The sequence below is a fragment of the Pteronotus mesoamericanus genome, unplaced genomic scaffold, assembly GCF_021234165.1.
Source record: "Pteronotus mesoamericanus isolate MK-2021 breed Mesoamerican mustached bat unplaced genomic scaffold, CSHL_Meso_final scaffold_36, whole genome shotgun sequence".
In the NCBI taxonomy this organism is placed as follows: domain Eukaryota; kingdom Metazoa; phylum Chordata; class Mammalia; order Chiroptera; family Mormoopidae; genus Pteronotus; species Pteronotus mesoamericanus.
The window spans coordinates 7,559,593-7,572,761 of record NW_026555313.1 but is presented as its reverse complement, the minus strand read 5'-3'; positions in this window follow the sequence as shown (position 1 = coordinate 7,572,761).

Below are 13,169 nucleotides of genomic sequence, written 5' to 3'. Positions count from 1 at the left end.
ATAATTCCTGTAGCTTTTCTAGATTGTAACTCTTTTACCACATACCCTATCTCACACTTTTGACTATTCATCAACCAGTCTATTATATAACTATAAGGATAAGAATAATAGAAAACAAATAATAAAGCAAATGGTATTTTCTATAGCAATGCAAATAAATGTTATCTTGCTCCCAGTCAAAATGGTGGTGTAGGTAAACAGAGTACTCTGAACTTCTAACAACAATATCAGAATTACAAGTGAACTTCAGAACAACCATCATTGAGCGCTGTCTGAAATCTGGCTGAACAGAAGTCCTGTAACTAAGGATATGAAAAAGAAGCCACATCAAGACTGGTAGAGGGATCAGAGATGCAGAAGAAGACAGTCTAGCGTCCATCTGTAGAGGTTAAAAATCATGAGGGATAGCTGAGCCTCAGAGGTCCTCCCTCAGCAGCAAGGGGCCCTGGCCCACACTGAGGCCAGAGCCCAGGGTTCCAGTGCTGGAAAGAGAAGTCTTCATAACTTCTGGCTGTGAAAATTGATGCTGAGTAACATGGAGGGCTCCCCCTCCTAAAGGGCCCAAGCACAGTCTTACTTGGATTCACTTGCTGTGAACTCTGGTGTGGGGGCTGCAGCTCAAAAGGTGCATTAGGAACATATGGGAAGGATCTGAACTGTATGGCTTCAGGACAAGGGCTAGAGGGGCAACTTTCTCCTAGACAGAATTGCTGGCAGAAACCATTGTTCTTTTGCTGAACTCTCCCCTGACAAGGCTGGCAGGCAACACCATTTCTGAGTCTCCATCAACCTCACTAACACTGTTGGCCCTGCCCTGGTGATTCCCTGAGATCCCACCCCACCCAACTTTCAGACCCACCCAATAGCCATATCCAGTGGCTATTCCATACAAACAGCCTGTCTTAGTTCACACTACAAACTTTATAAAATCTCTCATAGGGTCACAAACCCCAAATAAGAAACATCTGTCTTATGTGTGCCCTGTACCTCTTGCTAAATGGCCCCAGGCTGGCACTAACGGTAGCCAACCTCAGTTTGCAGCTTGGTCTCTCCTGGTCACCTCTAAGCCAAACACAAGTAGCAGCCATCTGCAGATTGTTTTGTAGCTTATGCCGAGTAGCACGGTGCAGGGCACAGATGGCAGCTGATCTTGACCTGTACCTCCCAGGAAGCCCCAGTGCAAAAGTACAGGGTGGCCAGCTTCAGACAACATTGGAACACCACCCAATCATCTCCAGCAGTTTACACATTCAAGGGCAGACTCATCAGACCTCAAAGTCCCACTGCAGTGCTCCAGGGAGTTGGCCCACACACAGCAGCTCCTCTGCTGTACTCATAGCTAGTCCTCAAAGCCAATTGGCTTAAGGATAAATCCCATCCATTGACCTGCCAAAAGCAATCAAGGCTCAACTACAAAAGGAGGATGCACACAGCTCACATGGAGTTGTACCTTGGGGGTGTCTGGATAGGCTATGTCACTGGGCCCTACAGGACACCTACTAGATAAGGCAACTCTCTCAAGAGAGGGAGTTGTAGCAACTCTACCTTACACATACACAGGGATGCTGTCAAAAATAAGAAGACAAAGAAACATATCCCAAATGAAAAAACAGAACAAAGCTCCAGAAAAAGAACAAAGTAAAATGGAAACAAGCAATCTTCCAGTTGCAGAATTCAAAACACTGGTTACAAGGATGCCCAATGATCTAAGTCAAAACTTCAACAAAGAGATAGGAAATATAAAAATAGAATTAGAAAACATTGAAAGGAACCAGTCAGAAATTAAGAATATACTAACTAAAATGAAGAATACATTACAGGGAATCGACAGTAGAGCAGATAAATCAAAAGATTAAATTAGTAATTTTGAAGAGAAGGAAGCAGAAAACACCCAGTCAGAGCAGCAAAAGTAGGAAAAAAATTTTAAAAATGAGTATAGTTTAAGAAGCCTGTGGGACGACTTCAAGCATATCAACATTCATATCATGGGGGTGCCAAAAGGACAAGAGAGAAAGCAAGAAATTGATAACCTATTTGTAAAATTAATTATAGAAAACTTTTATAACCTGGTGAAGAAAATAGACATACAAATACAGGAAGCACAGAGAGTCCCATACCCAAATTGGCCAACACCAAGACACATCATAATTAAAATGCCAAAGGTTAAAGACAAAGAGAGAATCTTGAAAGCACAAGAGAAAAGCAGCTAGTTACCTATAAGGGATCTCCCATAAGGTTGTCAGCTAATTTCTCAACAGAAACTTTGCAGATTAGAAGAGATTGGCATGAAATATTCAGTGATGAAAAGCAAGGACCTAATGGCAATAAAGGCATTTCTATCAACAATTACTTAAATGCAATGATTAAGTGCTCCAATCATAACATATATGGTGGCTGAATTGATAAAGAAAACAAGACCTTTCCATATGTTGTGCAGAAGAAACTCACTTTAGATCAAAAGACACACACAGACTGAAAGTAAAGGGATAGAGACAGATGTTTCATAACATTGGAAGCAAATAAACAAAAAAAACCCTGTTATAGCAATACTTATATCAGACAAAACAGACTTTAAAACCAAGGCTAACAAGAGACGAAGAACAGCAATTTCACTTCTGGGTATTTACCTGAAGAAACACAAAGCACTAAATCAAAAAGACATATGCACCCATACGGTCATTGCAGGATTATTTATCCTTAAGTGTCCATCAATAGACGAATTGATAAAGAAGTTGTGCATGTATATAATGAAATATGACTCAGCTACAAAAAGTAATGAAATCTTGCTATCTGAAACAATATGGATGAATGTAGAAGGTATTATGCTAAGTGAAATGTCAGAGAATGACAAATACCAGGTGATATCACATATATTTATAGATTTATTTTAGCATTTTTTAATGCACATATATATATATCTGTTCAGATTCTTTTTTGAACTTATTCCCTTGTTAGTGAGTTGAATAACATCTTTAACATGTTTATTTTATATTTCATGAAAGTTATTTTCAACTTTTTTGAAAATTGTAACTTATTTGAAACTATACAATAGGGGAGAGCACAGGCCTGCCTACCTTTTGGACTACCAGGTGCAAAAGAACACATATTAGTAGGTAACTCCCCAAGCCTTACACAACTGGAGTCTAGATTTCCCAAACGTGTATACCTCCCTATCTTCTAATATTATAGTGACAGAGACTTTTCCTTTTCAAGAAAAAGGAAAACATGTGCCAAATCTAGGTGACATATAATTTCTGAGCTTCACTTTTTTAACTCTGTTCATTCATTCAAAAACATTGATTGAGAATGTGCTAGATTCTAGATCCCATGATTGACACAAAGGATGCAAAGATGACTAAGACAGTCTCTGCCTTCAAAGGCACAAAATATGGTAAAAACATAAAAATACAGACACATAAACAACAAATTATTATGTGATGAAGTAAGTTGGTAGATTAATAGAAATGTGTATAAGATAGAAGTGTGAGTCAATCTGTGTAGGATTCAGGGATCACAGAATACTTAGTGTGGAAAACAATATTTTAAAATATATGAGGAATTTGTTATTTTGAAAATTGAAGTAAAGGTATTCCATACAGAAGTAGAAGCCTCATCAAAAACCAACTACATACAAAGAGTAGTTTTTATAAAATTTGGAGTCTAACATATTAAGGAAAGAATGGCAAGGGATAAAACACCAGATCACACAGGACTGTTACTGCCATGAGTTTTATTTTTATCTCATAAGTTATATGGCTTTTTAAAAGGGATTTAAGATAGGGAGAAATGACCAAATCGCATATTACAAGATCTTTTTGATGGAGCTATGGAAGATAGATCAGAAGGAATTAAGGCTAGAGACAGAGAAGAACACCTATTATACGATTGCACTATTCCATGCAATATATAAACCTGAATTACAGTCATGGGGATGACAGAAGTGACATTATAGTAAGGACACTATAACAGCAGGATGGGAGAGTTAATAGAGTTTGATCATTGCTTTGCACTTGAGGTATGACTGAAAAGGAATAATTTAGGATGATGTTTAAGGATGTGGATTGCGAAAGACCTTGAATAGTGGAATAGAGAAAGAAGAGCAGGTTATTGAGAGGTGGTAGTCTGCTTCATGGGATCAAGGTAATTGAGTTTGTTGAGCCTGGGGAGCCTTCTTATTGAAGTACAATTTAATTGCAATATTATATTAGTTTCAGATGTTCAACATAGTGAATTATCACAATTAGGCCAGTTACTTTTGTCACCATACAAAGTTATTACAATAGTATTGACTATATTCTCTATATTTTTTGTTATTTATTTTATAACTGACTGTTTGTACCCCTTAATCCCCTTTACCTATTTTGCCTACCCCCTAAGTATGGGGAACCTTGAGACTTTCAGGTGAGGATGTCCAGTAAGTAATGGGGTGGAATCAAGGCCCAGAAATTTAAATATTGGACTCTTCAGTGGATAGATGGAAGGCAACAACTTAGAAGTTAATGGGATATCCCAGGAAGAGCATAAGTAATAGTCTTCATAGTATTCATCATTCCCAGGAACAACTTTCCATATTGTTATTAAATATCAAATAATTTAATATTATAATGTGCCAAACATAAAGGATTGTGCTTTCTTATGCAAAAACAATCCCAACTCATGGAGATCAAAATCTAAGACTTATGCCCTTTTATGTGTTAGTAGATAAATATAACTTCCAAGGATTACTTTTGTTTCTGGCCATGTTATAGTAACTAGTGCTGAATTTTCCTTTCTGCAGTGGTTAACTAGAAAACTAGGCAAAACATAAAAGAGCTGGTTCTGTTCTCTGTGCACCAGGCAGTATAGTCCAGGAGGGAACAGCAACTAATGATGCAAGCCCAAACATCATAACTGCTTTATATTGTTTGGTATTATCCAGGCCACTGCACAGGGGAAGGGAACCCAGAAGAACACAGTGGCCTCACTGAATTAGGGAGACAGATACTAAAATTCAGAGAAGTGGAAGTGGCACAATTTGCAGAGAAGACTGGGATATGAGAAAACATCTAAAATTGGGAGAGGAGTCCTCTCGAGTCTGTTGGTGAGCGGCATATGCACAACCAAGCAGCTATAGACTGAAGAGTTCCAGAGATACCACAGGGCTGGGAGAGATTTTGGATCCATCCAGCCAGAGTGACCGGATATTAAACACTTAGGGTAATTAGTAAAGGTCCCTTAATTTAGAAGGGCTAAATTAGCCCTGGAGTAAAGGCTATACTAACACCCACCTTAAAAAAGCTTAAAATAAAACTTTGAAAAGATCAAGGTGATATCTAAATTATTTAACTGCCTGCCAAAACTAAATTAAACACCTTCTTAAAAAATTAAAATCTAAACACCTAATAGTATGTTTACAAGGTCTAACATCCAATAAAAATCTGCTCAACATGCAAAGAAGTACAAAAATGTGACCTGTAATAAGGAAAACAATTAACCAATAGAAACAGAGAGGATGAAGTTAGCAGAAGAAGGGGGTTAAAAACAGTTATAAATATTTTTGATGATTTAATGGAAAACTTAGGCATGAAAAAGGCACAGCAATAATACCCCTCTGACTTATTTATTTTATAACTGACTGTTTGTACTCCTTAATCCCCTTTAGCTATTTTGCCTACCCCGTAAGTATGGGGAACCTTGAGACTTTCAGGTGAGGATGTCCAGTAAGTAATGCCAATAAAACTTAGGCATAGCAAATAAAACTGCAGCTGAAAATGCAGATTTTCATTTAATTCATTTTCATATCTGACCTGTCATTTCTTAGTTTCTTGCTGCTTGCTCATTTTTGTGATTCCATCCTATATTCCTTTATACTTTAAATTCATTGTTATTATATAGTCTGGATTTGATCATTTAAATACCCAAAGACCTTGTAGATCTAATTTGTTATTTGCTGTTTCTATTGACTTTCGTTCCTAGAGTTTGTTTTCCTGTGTATCATTAGGTAAACTTTGTGAGCTCAATTTTTAAAAATCTTAATTTGCAGAAGTATAGAGGGTCTAAGGAGGGCATACTTTTTCCTTAAGAATATTGGTTATTGATTGTATTAAGAAGCAGGGGATTTTTTTTTTTAAATCTAAAACCACTTTAGTGTCTTTATAGGATTTGTGACAGGAACCTTAAATGCAGATTCTCCACCTTGCAGATTGCTCATGATTTAGAATCCTTAAGGTTCTTCTGCTATAAGCATTTGAACTTGGGAAATTTCCTTTTTGTTCCCCCTTGTTCTTTGTTAGCTGGTCATTCATCCTTAATCTAAGTTCAGCTCGCTGTGATTGTGTCTGGGGAGTCGGGGGGTGCATATATGTGTGTAGGGGGGCTGGGGAAGACTTGAAGATTTCCATTATCTCCTACAAGCCCACGAAAACAATAAAAAATGGGTTTCATCAAGACTATAAGTTATTTACTATACTGTGGGAAGTAAAGCTTGTCTCTTCCTTGACCTGTTACAAATATTTTGGAAGGCAGAGTTGTGTGTTATGACTAGGTGTACAAAGTCCATGATTTTGATAAGTTAGAAAATTTTCACTGTGACTCACTGTGTGATCTTAGGCAAGTTAGATGACCTTTCTGAATCTCAAAGAAATTAATATCTGCATTTTAGGTTTGGTCTGAGGAATAACGTAGGTGAAGTCCCTGGCACTTAGTAACAACTTAACTGATGCTTCTTTATTCCATCACAACTTCCCCTTGACCCAGCATTCCTGTTTTGCTGCTCTTCTCCCCAATGGGTAGGTTCACACCCCAGTAACTTCCCTGATCTGAGGTAAAGGTAGAGAGCCCATGTGCTCCCTCTTCCATCCTCTCCATATTTCCCTTATTCCCAACTAATATAGGCCATCCAAAATTAGAAATAGTCACCTAATTTTTTGCCATCATTCTAGATATGAATCGTTATAAGTAATAATGTTTATTATATGCTTAAAATTTTATATATATTTTCTGTTATATGTATCAAGCTCATAGGATAGACATTTTTGTTACTATTTTCAGAGTGAAGAAAAAAAGGCATATAGAAAAGAAGTAATTTGGTGTCATAGAACTAGTCAGTGCAGACTAAGATTCTGACTGAGGGCTTTTTATCCTCAAACTCATATTCTTTCTACTATGTCACTGATTCTTTTGGCTAACAATCTTTAACAAGAAATGTGATCAGATACTCTTTGGCTAAATTATTCAGGGTAAGTTAAACAACAACAAAAAAATTCTACTTCTATGATGTGTGGGGGTTTTTTTTGGTTTTTTTTTTTTTTTTTTGAGCACTCAAGTTGGCAAATTTCTTATGGGAGATATGAATGTAAGTGAGGTTCAAGGAGAAGCTTTTCCACTTATGCTCTAAATCCATGACTTGGAACAGCATGTTCCCAACTAGTAATTGAATAAAATATAACTTTTGAAAGAAACAAGAATTGTGAAATGTGTTCTGGGCCACAAAAGTAATGAATTGTGCTTATGCTCAGAACCCTAGCTTTGTAATTTTTGACAAGCACTTACGAATTCATGGCCAGCAGGATTTCCCTGATTTTCTTCTAGAATTAAAACATTGACCAGCCTTGGTGAATAAGGAGGGTTTGCGGATTCCTGAATCTTAGTGATACATAGTAACTGCTCATAGACATGTGTCCTAACTGGGTCACATATGAGCAGTATGAGGAAAGGATAATAGGCAGGAATGAACTTGTAAGGGAGAGAGAAGTCAGAGGTCAGGAATTGATGAGAGCAGCCCTCCAAATGGAAAATTAACGATTACATACCTGGCTAAGAGACATATCTAGGAATCAGTTTTTAAGAACATGAAAATTTGAGACAGAAAATTTGTGTCAACAGTTAAGTCTGGCTAAGGGGGTTTTATAAACAGGTGAGAGCAGGGATTGAGTTCGTTTTCAAATACTGCAAACTCTTTTATTTTCTTTTTTAATTGAATCTGTTGGGGTGACATTGGTTAATAAAATTATATAGGTTTCAGGGGTACAATTCTATAACATTCTGATTGGGTTGGTTTTGATGAATTCATGTTTATATCATCTCTGCTACTTGCTGTCTATTTCACTCAGACATTTTAACTTTCCTGCACTTCAGTTTTTCCTTTTTTCTTTTTAATAAGGATTTTATATATTTATTTTTAGAGAGAGGGGAAGGGAGGGAGAAAGCTAGGGAGAGAAACATCAATGTGTGGTTGTCTGTTGCATGCCCCCTACTGGGGATCTGGCTCACAACCCAGGCATGTGTCCTGACTGGGAATTGAACAAGCAGCCCCTTGGTTTGCAGCCCAGCACTCAGTTCACTGAACTACACCAGCCAGGGCTGCACTTCAGTTTTTTCATATGTGAAATGGGAACCATGATCTTTATCTTGCAATGGTATATAAAGATTAGACATAATATATATAACATGTTTGACACATACTAGGTGATCAGTATACAGTGATTTTCTCCTTTCTTAAAGGAAAGTTTTGAATATATATCTGTGCGACGGCATTACATAATCTGAGAAGTTTCAAAGACATTAATTACCTAAAACTATATAAAATAATGGAAATTCAGAATGAAATTTCAGAACCTTAATTTCATTCTTCTCATGGTACAGTTTTAATGGAGAGTAAGCAGGCAATCAACACCCACTCTGTATGTTTGTGTGAGTTAGCTCGGCCTTGGTATAAACCCAACCATAATTTTAGCTATTATTACAACACAAAATTTTATTCTGTCATTCTTACATAATGTGACCCATCCAAAAGATGTCAATGTTAACATATCATGACTCAAAAGAAGATGAGGTCTCAGAGCCATGGCAAAGCAGTGTCTAAGACCATTACCACAGATTTGTCAGGGCAATGAGCATTATTAGTTACACGTATTTGACCTAACCCCCGGAATAGAGTGTTTTTGAATTTTAGAGTGTAAGTAAAGAATATATGGGTATCAAAAGAAGAGGTCATTCAGCCAAGGGTAAATATCGCCAAATTTTGTCTATTATAGAAGTGCAAAGCCATGGAATAGAGGAAAGTTTTCTAGTTAGAGACTGAATATACATATGAACAATGGTCAGACTATATAAAAATAGAATTTTTACACCAAACCTGCAGCAACCTTCTCAGGAAAACAATCTTCTTATTTATAATAAACAACCAAGGAAGCCAACTTGCTATAAGTCAGATTTGTAGGAGGCCTGATTGTTACTTCTAGTGACAAACCAGGAAGCTAAACAATAGCTTCTGTGACATTCAGTCCAAAATAGCTAACACTTGATTAATAGATGACAGCATATCTAATTTTTGTCCCTGTTTCCAGCAGAGGATCAATAAAAACAACGAACTATGAACCCCTAACCAATAGCATTCAATGCCCCCCTTCTAGTTATCTCTCCTACAGTTTCCCCTTGCTGACATCACCAGTCAGAACACACATGAAGTCTTCCTACTTTTCCACTGTAAAGCTTCCCACTCCTCTGCCTGCTGTCGAATCTCTGCCAAAATACAAATGATAATGGCTGACTCCCTTAGTAGAGCAAGCTCTGAATAAATTACTGCTGCTTGTTTTCATTTGGTTGGTTTTTATTTCCACACCAGGCAAAAATCTGCCAAGTCACAATAAAAGGAACTAAATCTCAACTGCAGACTAGCTAGTTACATTTCTTCTCAATTTACAAGACTCAGTGCCATGCCATGTCTTTTTCATCCTGCCTGTCTATTTTCTGTCAGTATCATCTCCTTTCTTTTTAAGTTATTTTCACTTATATTTGCAGTCATTCAGGTTTCCCTTAGAGCTCATATGGACAATTATAATATCCCCAAAACCAGGGGTGTCCAACCTTTTGGCATCTCTGGGCCACACTGGAAGAAGAAGAGTTGTCTTTGACCACGTGCTAAGTACACAAACACTAATGAAAGCTAATGAGCAAAACAAAAAAAGGTTATAAGTAAATTTACAATTTTGTGTTGGGCCACATTCAGTCCACCCTGGGCTGCATAGGACCTGTGGGCTGTGGGTTGTCCTAAATTAATCAACTTCACTTTCTTCATATTCTATCTATCACCTCTAGCACCTGAATCACTGCTACTAGATATACAAGGTCTATCTGGGAAAAGTCTGGCCATTGTTAATATAACAAGAATGGTTTGCACAACTTTGACATAACCTGGCAGCCAAAGAGAGTGGACTGGAATGTACATGCATGAACAATGACTACTTCACTGTACTAGTCTAGTCAGTGGGGGTGGTAGACACCATTGAGAGAGCATGTGTACTCTGTGGCTGTCACATTCAAAATGACTGAACGAGTAGAAGAATGAACCTGCATCAAATTTTGAATTAAGCTTGAACATTCCTCTGCAGAAACCATTTGGATGATTCAGAAGGCCGCAGCCATAGGCAACTGGTGATTGGCAGTTTCATCACAACAATGCACCTGCTCCTGCTCACGCATCATGTCTTGTGCAGAGTTTTTTTCACAAAACATCAAATCACCAGGTGACTCAGCCCCGCTACAGTCCAGATTTGGTACAATGAGACGTCTGGCTTTTACCCAAAACTCAAATCACCTTTGAAAGGGAAGAGATTTCAGACCATCGATGAGATTCAGGAAAATATGACAGGGCAGTTGATGGTGACTGGGAGAACTGTGTGAGGTCCCAAGGTGCCTACTTTGAAGGGGACTGAGTTGTGATTTTCCTATGTACAATGTTTCTTGTATTTTGTATCTTCTCCAGTAAATGTCTCCATTTTCATATTACATGGCTACATACCTTCTGGACAAACCTCATGTTCTGATGTTGTTATTTACCTGACAAAAACATTAAATGGGGGATATTTTCAGTTTAAGAAGACAACTGCTCTCTATCAAAATCCCAGCAAGTTATTCTGTGGATATCAACAAGTTAATCCTGAAGTTTATATGGAGAAGCAAAATAGCCAACACTATATTGAAGCAGATCAATAAAGTTGGAGGACTGATACCATTTAACTTCAAAACTTACTATAAAGCTACGGTAATCAAGTCAACGTGCTATTAGCAAAAGAATAGACAGATAGATCAAAGAAACAGAATAGAAAGCCAAGAAGTAGAATAACATAAATATAGTCAATTGATCTTTGACAAGGGAGTAAATGCAATACAATGGAGCAAGGATACTATATTCAACAAATGGTACTGGCGCAACCAGATATCTGCATGCAAAAAATGAATTGAGACACATTTGTCCATCACAAAAATTAACTCAAAATGGATAACAGACTTAAATGGAAAACACAAAACTATATATATATGAATACATGCATGTTTTTAAAAAAAAATTTTAGAAGAGAAGACACTGGCTAATAGCCACTGAAGAAACCTTTCACAAACTTTCACTATAAACATAAAATTAAAAAGAAAAAAAAGTTATAACATTGAAAACAAAATTACTTGTTTTAGAATAAAGTTTTCTACTGTGTATAGCAACTGTGAAGGTATACTGGAAAAAAATTTTGGAGACCTACTCTTGTTTGTTTTATGAAACCTTAAGAACTTCTGGTCATCTGAAATAACTAGAAAGATATTTTGCTTCTCACTGCCTGCTCAGAAACCAGAACTAGAAAACATTGAAGCCATATATTTATTGGATGGATGTTGATTTTGAAAGAGAAAAGAAAAATTGTGACCCTAGAGTTTTATACCCATCCAAGGCACATACCCTAAAGAGTGGTTAACAAAAGAGAGATGTTTAGACATGCTAGAATCATTACATTACTCCTGAACTACTTTGGAAAAAAATACATAAAGATATACAATTACCAACTGACTTAAAATGAACAATTTCAGAATGTATCAGTCAGGATATAAAAAGCTTAAAAGAGCTGCCTTTTCTTAACTTTGTTTGACAAAGTTAGTTCTTTAAGTGAAATATGGCTTGTCAGGTGGATTTGTCAGTCTGGAGTTTTGCTTGGTTCATGCTATTTCACACACCTGTTCTCCTTCAGCTTCCACTATAATCATCATATGAGAAAAAGTGTTCCTCAAGCAACATTTTTTGCCCTACAATCATGTTCACATTTTACCATGTATAATGTGCAATTTTTTGCCCAAATTTTTAGGGAAAAATAAGGATGTGCATTATACATGGGTAGTGTTTGAAATACCTTGTGTCTGTTCTTGTGTTTTGTGATTATTAATTACGTAAAATTTCTTGTGCCATAATATGTTCAAAAATAAATGCTAAGATTCCTCTGTGATATGAAAAACAAGTATATAGATAAATAAATAAATAAATAAATAAATAATTGAAATAAAAAATTAAAATGAAAGATTTTTTTTCCTGAAAGTTTGGGCCAAAAACATAGGAGTGCATTATACATGGCAAAATACAGTAATATACTGCTTGATGAAAGACCATTAACAATTTTAATTAATGTTATCCTGTTTGCACAATTGAAATGCTTATGCCAAGGATATTACAAAATGCTCTTCTTCCTTCTATAAAATCAGAGTTGCCTAGAGCGACATAAAAGCCATTGTCATTGCCAAGGAATTTGAATGATGGATTTCAGCATTTTTTACCACTTGTTGAGTGATGTGAGTCATTAAGCCTTTGTAGATGAAAAAAGATTGAGCCATCCATGTGCAGATGCTATCTATTCCTAATTCCTTTTCTATTCTAGTTTAGCTTCCAACTAAAATGTTCAAAAGCTTTTGTGGCAAATAGTCATAAAATTAGCATATATGCTCTCATCTAGAATTCTGAGATTCTGAATTAAGGAAAAAGATAAAATTTTATAACTTACCCATGATCATCATGATGTAAAAAAATACAGGCATTAAAAAATTAATCCAAGGAAGTACAGTGAAGTGTTAATAGTATTTTTCTCTTTGTGCCATGACTGTAAGTGATTTATTTTACATTCTAAATTTTTATAATAAAACTACATGTATAGAACTTTACTAAAATATAAAAAGTGTAATTAAATTATTTTGTATAAACATGGCTTTTCATCACCAACAAAATAAACCAAACAACTTAGCTGTAGACCGTTAACCTAAAAATAAAAAGTCAAAGTGAGAGGCACAAAGCATTGATTTGAGATCAAAAAGAATTGTAATCTGAGGACATAGATTCTGGCAGAATCCCAAATTATGTCCCAATTATGGGTAAAGGCAAG